This window comes from Lolium rigidum, chromosome 2 (genome assembly GCF_022539505.1).
Source record: "Lolium rigidum isolate FL_2022 chromosome 2, APGP_CSIRO_Lrig_0.1, whole genome shotgun sequence".
Taxonomy (NCBI): domain Eukaryota; kingdom Viridiplantae; phylum Streptophyta; class Magnoliopsida; order Poales; family Poaceae; genus Lolium; species Lolium rigidum.
The window spans coordinates 108135972-108145248 of NC_061509.1; the positions used below are offsets into that span (position 1 = coordinate 108135972).

The window sequence follows — 9277 nt, forward strand, 5'->3', positions numbered from 1 at the left end:
TATGGAGCCGCACCAGGAACCTTGGTTTCTTCTTTCTCTTCTTCTTCGTCGCCACTATCAACACAAAAAAATAAGGGCCAATAAAAAAGAAGTGGAACAAGTAATGCTAGTGAAGAAGCTTACGAGCTAACGGAGCCTGCGTCGTCATAATGGTTAAAGGCACCCTCTTCTTTGGGTGATGTTTCTTCGACAGCAGGCTCCGTGGGCTTCGAGGAGCCAGAATCTTCGACTTCATCCCTTTTCCGCTTGATCTTTGGAGACACAGCGGAAGGAGGAGAGTGACCTGATTCAGAAGGCTCCGATTCAGATTTTTTGGAGGAAGTCGCGGATTTGTGAGATCCAGCGACTTCACTCTTAGGACGAGAAGGGCCTTGCGAGTCGTCAGTGACAATAGCTCGCTCATCCACTTCTCCGCCTTCGGGAAGGGTAGGAAAACAAGATAGAATTTGGTGGTTCTGCAAGAAAGAAAAGCAAGGTCAAGGTCAAGGTAAAACATACAAAATAAGTGAGGAAGCAGTCGACAAATAAAAGTACAACTCGAAGGAAAATTACTTACTTCAGGAAGGGCATGGCTACCGCTATACGGCTCCATGCGGCAAGATGTTGGAACTTCATTTTTCTTATTTAGCGAGGAGAAACGTCGAATAAGCTTCTCCAAGTCCTTCACAGAAAGATCCTTGGATAGGCAGTCAACATCTTTCTCACCAGCATACATCCAAAGTGGATTTTTGCGAGCCTGCAGAGGCTGCACCCTGATCCTAAGGAAGTAGGCAGTAATTTGAACACACGACAGTTCTTCACCTTGGGTGTTCTGAAGCTGGTGGATGCGCTTCATCAGAGCATCGGTAGCTGCCCTTCCTTCGGTAGTAGCCTCAGCGTCACAGGATCGGCGCCTGAGGATTTTTGCGGCACCATCAAAAGGAGCGATGTTGTACTCCTGGGAGTTGTTGTATTCCTCCTGGACGTACAACCACCTCCTGCGCCACCCTTGGACGGAGTCGGGGAATTTGACGTCAAAGTAGTCGACTTCGGGTCAGACGCAGATGACAACGCCGCCCACATTGTAGGCGACATTGCGGGAGCTGTTGCGCCGTAGATAGAAAATGCGCTTCCACAGGCCCCAATGAGGATGGGTCCCAAGGAAGGTTTCACACAAGGTGATAAAGAGGGAGATGTGGAGGATGGAGTTGGGGGTCAGCTGATGCAGCTAAATCCCATAAACAAAGAGAAGTCCACGAAGGAACTCGTGGATGGGGGTGGAAAGGCCGCGAATGAGGTGGTCGATGAAAATTACCCGGCATCCAATCGGAGGACGCGGGAAGCTCTCGTCGCCGGGGAAGATCAACGAGCCCTCCTTCTTGACCAGGCCAAGGTGCTTGAGGGTCTTCTGGTCCTGGTTGGAGATTTTGGATCTCTCCCATCCAGAGATCTCCGCATTCTCCATTGCTGTATTGGTGCCTGGAGCGATGTCTCTCAGTAGTTTGGTGCGCGGCGGCATAAAACAGATCTCAAGTGAAGAAAGAGATTGGTTGGAAGCACGAGCGCGCGGAACTTGGGGACAGCAATGGCGGAACTGGAGAGAGGATACAGAAGGACGGTGCAGCGAAGGGGAAAAACGAGGACGAAGGGGCAGTTTTATAGAGAGGAATTGATCCGTCGCACCGTTGGATGAAAGGAAAATGCATCTTACACCTTACGTGTGTCAATAAGGGTATAATCGTCTTTTCATCGAGAAGTTACTGGACAGGAGTTACTGCGCGTGTGCTGGTAATTGCGGAGGACGTGTGTCCCCCACTTGCGCAACGTGTCGATCGTGCAGAACTTTGGACCCACAATTCAGAGACGTGACAGGAATCGTTGTTCTCAAGGAGGTGGTCGTGGCTATCATCAACAATGATGTCATCCTAAAGAAAAAGATCGAGTGTTTCTATCAAATATAGCGACAAGGAAAACAACGAGTGAGCCAACCAGAAAAACGTCGGGAGCTTATGATCAAATACAAAGCATTTGGTCATATGCTCGGGGGTTACTCTTATCAGAAAGTTGGTTCATCCTTCTGATAAGAGGAAGGCAACAAAAGAAAATATCGACTTAATACAAAATAGAAAAAATTGAGCCTACAACCAAGTGCAAGTACTTGTCTGTAGCCTCGGGGGCTAGTCCCATCGGGAGCGCTGGTCGCGCACCCGATAAAAATAAAAAGATGGGAAGCTGACAGGATAGCGACAAAGACATAAAAAAGGTGAGCCTACAACCAAGTACAAGCACTTGGTTGTAGCCTTGGGGGCTACCCCATTGGGAGCGCTGGTCGCGCACCCAACGAAATATGAGGAGTCATATTCGAGTTCAAACATAACTCTTCATATACTTCCATCGGGAGGACAAGATAGTAAGTCATCATATGACTCGAATAAATATGTCATTCCAGCAGCCAAAAAAGGCACTCGACAATATATTCTCAGAGCGCATCCGTCGCGAATAGTTCTCTGAATGCCATAATATTTTACGAAGGTAAGACCCCGGGATCCGTCCTGTGTGGTGTGGTATCGCACATGAATGCGCTCTGCTACTTTTTTCCATATCGACATATGCGAAGAAAAATCCTAAGGGACGCGTTAGGTACCCGATAAAATATGACTGGAATTCGGATCATGGTAAGACCTTAAGCGGCACATGTCGAATTACGCCAGTATACCAGGGTCGAGTCCAGGGACTTGACCTTGAAGTAATTTTTTGCGGGATTACCACAAGAGCAGTTAACTGGTACCTGATCCGTCAGATGAACCAGCCCAATTTACCATTATCCTTGCACAATATATGACTGTTTTATGAGAATTGTTTAGTGACTCGAAAAAATTATGAGTTAATTGTAATGATGGAAATTTTAATCGATTCTACGATTCAAGCAAAATCTCGGGGGCTACTGACATAGGCATCCCCAATGGGCCTGCCGAAGAAGGTACCCGGGGTTTACTAAAGGCCCACGACCCGAGATCACAAAGCCCGGAAGCCCAATAAGGCGTCGATATGGAAGATAGAGATGTATTAGGAATAGAGACTTGTAATTATACGGGGCGAGCTCAAAGAGTTTCCCGCTATTTGTAACTTGTACATCACGAAACCCTTGGCTCCACCTCCTAATAAGGGGGAGTCGAGGAAGAAATAAGTCATCGATTTTATTGTCAACACAACCCTAGTTTTCTAGCAGTCGAGTACCTTTTTCGGCCGAAACCTTCGAGATCTACTTGCCCTCTACTTTCCACGAAACCCTAGTCTACGATTACCTTGTCAATAAGATCAAGATCATGATTAGCGCCCGTGGCGACTAGTTTCTTTTAATTCTCAGACTGCTAGATACATGAGTCTAGAATGGAAAATGCTCCTGTCAGGGCACTAGCCCGACCCATTTTCAGAAACAATTTGCGTTCGTTTTAGTCCGTTTGCATCGGGTCACGAAATTGGCTTCCATGACAATATTGATGGGCTAGCCCAGCGGCTCGACGCAAAAATTTACTTGATAATTTTTTTAATAGAAATTAATGAAACCATAGACTACTACTAGCATGATTACACGTCCACTTACTATTGCTCGTCATGTCGATGATGACCAGAAATGGAGGCTCCCACGGCCATGGCTACCATATGCCCTTCCCACGCGGCCCGTGACGGCAGTGGTGAAGGCGATGGCAGCGCCGCGTGGTGATCCGCCACCATCATTGTGAGCCCGACGACATCGTCCAACCCCTCCCAAATCCACTTGGACTCCTCGGCCACCTTGGACGCCTCGATGGCGAGGGTGTAGGTTGCCTTCTCATTGTAGCCCTCTAACACCGGCACCTCCTGTTTAGCCACCGCTTCTGCCGTGACAACCTCATCCTCGTCATCCTCGTCGTTGGTGACCGCGGCGAGGTCATCGTACTCCTCGCCGGGATGGAAATCTCGCACCTCCGAGGATGTCCACCGCACGTTGTGCTCCCAGGCGAGGAAGGCCTAGAGGCCGGAGGTACCCGCGGACGTACCGCAATGACTGCGGGAGCCGAGCGATGCGACGTCGCATCTCTGCTTCTAGCGCTGGCCCATCAGTGGACGCTGGCGGCACGTCACCCTACTAAGGTTGAGGTGCCAGCCGCCGGGAAGGGAGACATCGTTGTGCTTGCATGGGTCCACCTTCGTCCACGAGTGGCACTCCATCACCGGGACGTAGAGGTGGTTGTGCTCCCGTGGAGGGGGCGGTTGGTGTCGCGCCACCGCCATAGAGATTTTGTGTCCCGATGGAATCTACCAAGCGTGGAGGCAACGATAGATTTCGGGTGCGGCGAGCGCGTGGAGGTGACGAGTGGTGATGGTCACCCGAGGATGAGCCTGCCTCCCGTTTTCGTTCGCCGTCTTCTTCAGCCAGGACGCTATCTTCATTGGCGGCGGTGATTGCGGTGGACTGCTGGTTCTGGCAAGGGTGTAAGGCGAGGTAGTGGGGGAGAGGCAGGCATATAGGACCCATATAAGACACCGTAGCCATCAATTCCCCTGTAGGATCTAGCGCCTTCGGTATTAATACTGGTACATGAGCTGAGGCGGCGTTGCAGCGGTCAGTGACAACTTTGATCGACATGGCTGCTGCCACCGATTAGCTTTGTACCATCGCGTCGATGCTATAAGGGGCCACGGTACGAGGACGCGTGCGCGCCCGGTCATCCTATCCAAGCGGTCGTGCTGCTCGAGATGTTTGTTGGCACCCACAGTTATTAAGCCGATTCAAGACCTGGATGCCTATAATATTTAGATAAAGTTGAATTTCTTAAAAGTTTGACCAACTATATAGAAAAAAGTGTCAACATTTATAATTTCAAATTAATATTTTTAGAGCAAATATATTTTTTCATTTAAAGTTTTAGAAGTTGACATTGTTTGTAAATAGTAACTCAAACTTTAAATAAAAACTATAGGCATGGAAGGAGAAAGTAAGTTCAAAGAGCGACCCGAACCGACCTAATCACTGTCGGTATCCAAAACCCGACCTGATCACTGTCGTTAAAGCCAGCAACGCACCCATCCCGCCGCTCTTTCCGATCTCGCGAATTCTCGATTCCGCGATCTCGACCCTGCAACCCTAGATTCCCCGATCTCGCGCGAAACCCTAGTTCCCATCATCTCGCGCGAAACCCTAGTTCTTCCATCCGCTGCCATGGCCTCAATCGAGCCCATGGCCCCGCGCGCTAACACCACCTGGTATCTCGTCGACGACGACGACTTTGTCGAGGTCGCGAGGCGGCGGGACGCCCTCGCCAAGAGGGCCCGGGACGAGGACCTTCGCGAGGAGGCTGACGCCCGTGGATGGTCCTCCGCGATCCCGGACCGCAGCCTCCCCCTGCGCCGCCGCCGCGGCTCGGCTTCGCCCCCTTTCGCTCGCGCCACCACCTCCGTGGCTGTCGCCGAGGAGCAGATCTGCTCCCGTGAAGTGGCGTCCTCGACCATGCTCCACTTCAATACTGAAGCCCAGGGTATCGCTACGGTTTGTGCCGAAACTTATTTCCTGACCGTCCTGTAACGGATGGTCGACTGCAATTTACTGTTTGACCATAAGATCTGTGGACGATTAGGCTCCCTATTTAGTACATGTTCTGGATGATTAGGCTCCCTACCTGTGCTCTCTGCTTAGTACATGTCGACGAGTAGTCTCTCTACTTAGTACCTGTGGACGATTAAGGTTTCTGGTTAGTAGTATATCTGCCACATAGGAATTGGGATTTGAAAGGGAGTTTTTTTAGAGCCTTAATTGTTAAAAAATTGGATATTGATAAAAAAAAATTGGACAAAAAACTCAAAAAAATGATAAAAAATTGGACATTGACAAAAAGAAGGACAAAAAACTCAAAATTTTTTTTGATAAAAACTTGGACATTGCATTTTCCATATATCTTGAAAGTACAGTGCTAACTTGAACTATAGCCAAGCTAGAAGGATTGTTGGATTGAACTTCACTTGTCAAAAGTTATGTTCTTGCCAACTGCAGGTCTATTTTCAACGTATGCTTTTAGCTGAAGTTTAATTCCTATATAGCATCTAGTAACACGAATATGAACTAATAAACGGATATAGGTTTTCTTCGCATCTCAGCAGCTTTATGGATCATCTACTTCGTACCTTTGGACGATTAGGGTTGTTGGTTAGTAATATATCTTCTGACTATCTGCCACATAGGAATTGGGGTTTGAAAGGAAAAAATTGGATATTGATAAAAAAAATCTGACAAAAAACTCAAATAAAATTGAAGAAAAATTGGACATTGCACTTTACATATATCTTGAAAGGACTTTGCTAACTTGAACTATAGCCAAGCTAGAAGGATAGTTGGATTGAACTTCACTTGTCAAAAGTTATGTTCTTGCCGAACTGGTGGTCTATTTTCAACGTATGCTTTTAGCTGAAGTTTAGTTCCTATAGAGCATCTAGTAACATGAATATGAAATCATTAACTAATTAATAAACAGATATGAGTTTTCTTCACTTCTCAGCAGCTTTTATGGGCTTAAATTCAGGCTTTGATCATGTCTCCTGAACAATTTAAGTACACTGTAGCAGTTCTCCATTAGGCAATTGTTTGAATGCTGAAAATACACAGTTACTGCTTTTGTTGAAGCCAGGTGTGATAGTTAATAGTTGAACAAAATATACCTGAACAATTTAAGTATGCTGTAGCAGTTCTCCACTTATGTTCACCTGCAAGTAAGAAGATTGTTCTTTTTTTTTTTGCTGAAGCCAGGTGAGATAGTTAATAGTTGGAACAAAATATACCTGAATAACTGCTTTTGTTGCTTTGTGGCAGTCTTTTTGACGAAAATGATATTTTGTGTACGTGCTTAATCACTGTTTATCTTTACGTTTGGCACTCATTATTATAATGTTAGATTAGAATTATATAAATTTTGTTGTTCTGGCAAGTTCATGGTTTGTCTGGATTTTGTGAATGATTCTCAGTTCTTGTGAACAAAATTATACTGCTCTGCTCCAAATCTTTAATTAATGTATCTTAATTGATTGGTCTGATTGTCTTCTTTGCAGGATCATGTACTGTATTCATGCTTTGAGACACTCTGTCTACATCCTGTCTTGCAGATTCTTTTGTTACATTGTAGCAGTCATTCTGTGGAAATGCATATTTGATGCTTGTGCTAATCACTGTTTATCTTCATGTTTGGCTCTCATTTATGGCGTTTTCTTTAATTATTTAATTTCATCTGTTCTGGTTGGGTGATGTGAATGATTCTCAGTTTTTCACTATCATAAGCGAGAAGCTGAGACCCCAAGAAGGTTAGTGCTGCTTTTTACTCTAATTCTTCAATTTATGTGCCTTAATTATGTAATTGATTTGGTATATTTGTCTTCTTTGCAGGATCATGCGGTGCTCTTCTGTGTGCTAATGCTTTGAGACACGCTGTTTACTCCAACCCCGTTGTAGTACCATTTGTTTGAAGATGTGGTATATTGATTATAAGCCTTTTTCATCGCTGTGCTTTCGTAAATTCAAAATCATGCTGATTTTGGTCTCTAAAATCTTAAAGCCCATAGAATTACTTAATTTGCTCTACTAACTCCCTATAAATTTACATTTTCCTTTCAATTAGTTGCCAACCACGGTGATCGGCTTTTGGTACAGAAGCCATTGAAGATTGATCGTGGCTTCAGAGGAATTCTCTAAGTTGCAAGGTGAGAATTCAACCAATGTTTTTCCAGATGCAGTTGAAGTGCATTGTTCTTCTCACATTTTCATGTGTGTTTCAACACTTATCAGAGATTGGACACAACGGAGGAGCCAGTGCAAGAGTTGCGGCTGCACCTCCGCGGTAAGACAATAGGAGGCCAATCTGGCCTGTCCCAACCTATGCCTGGTATGCTGCAGCTTTATCCAATCCTCTACTAACTCCCTTCTTTGAAATTACATTTCCTTTCACATTGGCTGCCAAATATTGATGATGGGGTTTTGAGCCAGAAGCCATTGAAGATCGATCTTGACTGCAGAGGAATTGTTTTAGTTGCAAGGTGAGAGTTCAACCAATGTTTCTTTTCTAGGTACGGTTGAAATGCATTGTTTTCTCGCATTTCCATGTGTTCAACACTTGCCAGAGATTGGACATAGTGGAGGAGCCAGTACAAGAGACGTGGCTGGCACCTCGTCAACAGTAAGACCATAGGAACCTAATATGGCCTGCCCCAGCTTACTATTTATCCTGCTCAAATGCTTTTTCAGTTTTCCCGAGTGTCTCCAGGAAGGTAGATTTTACACGTTTGAAACATATTTGCTATATTAATTTATATTGTTATGAACATCTTGATCAACCGTCTGAGCATCACATCATATTTTAGTCTTATAATTATTGAGCATCACTACTCTGAACGGCTTAGGATTGCCAGTAATGAACATGATTGCAGAGATCTGGTCATAAAATTTGTCTTGTAATGTTGCAGCTTATACTTCTATTTCGTTGGTCTGGAGACAGTATTTCTATGGATAGTTATGAAATCATAATCATTTCAATCTGAAGATCACTTTTAAGTTTTAAATATGCTCCTATAAAATCCCCTGAAACTCGAGATGTGGCAAACATACCATCTTATAATTATATAATCAAATAAGCTACTTTGTATCCTTGCTCAGTTTGATAGTAGGGATATCAGAACAAGAACTAACATGAAGTGTTGGATTCTTTCCTCATGGATGGATCTGTTGAAGAAGTGGAGATGTATATTCTTGGAAATAATGAATGCATTTGTTTCCTGAGACTGAACATTACAAAAGCACCTCGTCTAGAAGAAGAAGCTATGAAGCCCTCGGAGCTTTTGAAGGAAGAAGTTCTGACTTACTTTCCTGATTCTATCTGTAACAGTTTGGGCCATCTTCTATGTATATGTATTTAGCCCAAATAGTCAGCCTGGCCCAAGTTGTCATATGGAACATCTGTACATTACTCTGAATGCAATAGAGAAAATCTTCAGTTGGTCAAATGACATGGTATCAAAGCTTGGTCTGGTCGTGACCTACCTCCTCGCCACCACCGTTGGCAAGTTGCCCGCGGCCACTCCCGTCTCCGCACAAGTCCAAGTCTGACTTGTGCTGTGTCCCGTCGCCCCGCCCACTTAGTCCAGGTTGGACTTGGGGCAGCCGCTGCTGTTTTCCGTTGCACCGGTCGCACGAGTCCAGATCGGACTAGAGCTGTGCTGCGCCTCGTACATCCTGCTGCTGTCGGAACTCGTCAGCTGATGCACCTGGTCGTTGGTCAGC

General features: G+C 45.5%; 1 long non-coding RNA gene across 1 annotated transcript; it reads left to right on the forward strand.

Annotated features, from left to right (window-relative positions):
• The first annotated feature begins 6628 nt into the window (after positions 1-6628).
• LOC124692214 lies at positions 6629-9029 on the forward strand. Its single transcript, XR_006999408.1, has 3 exons — positions 6629-7308; positions 7391-7704; positions 7790-9029. It is a non-coding gene; the product is annotated as an uncharacterized LOC124692214 (long non-coding RNA).
• Positions 9030-9277: the final 248 nt, after the last annotated feature.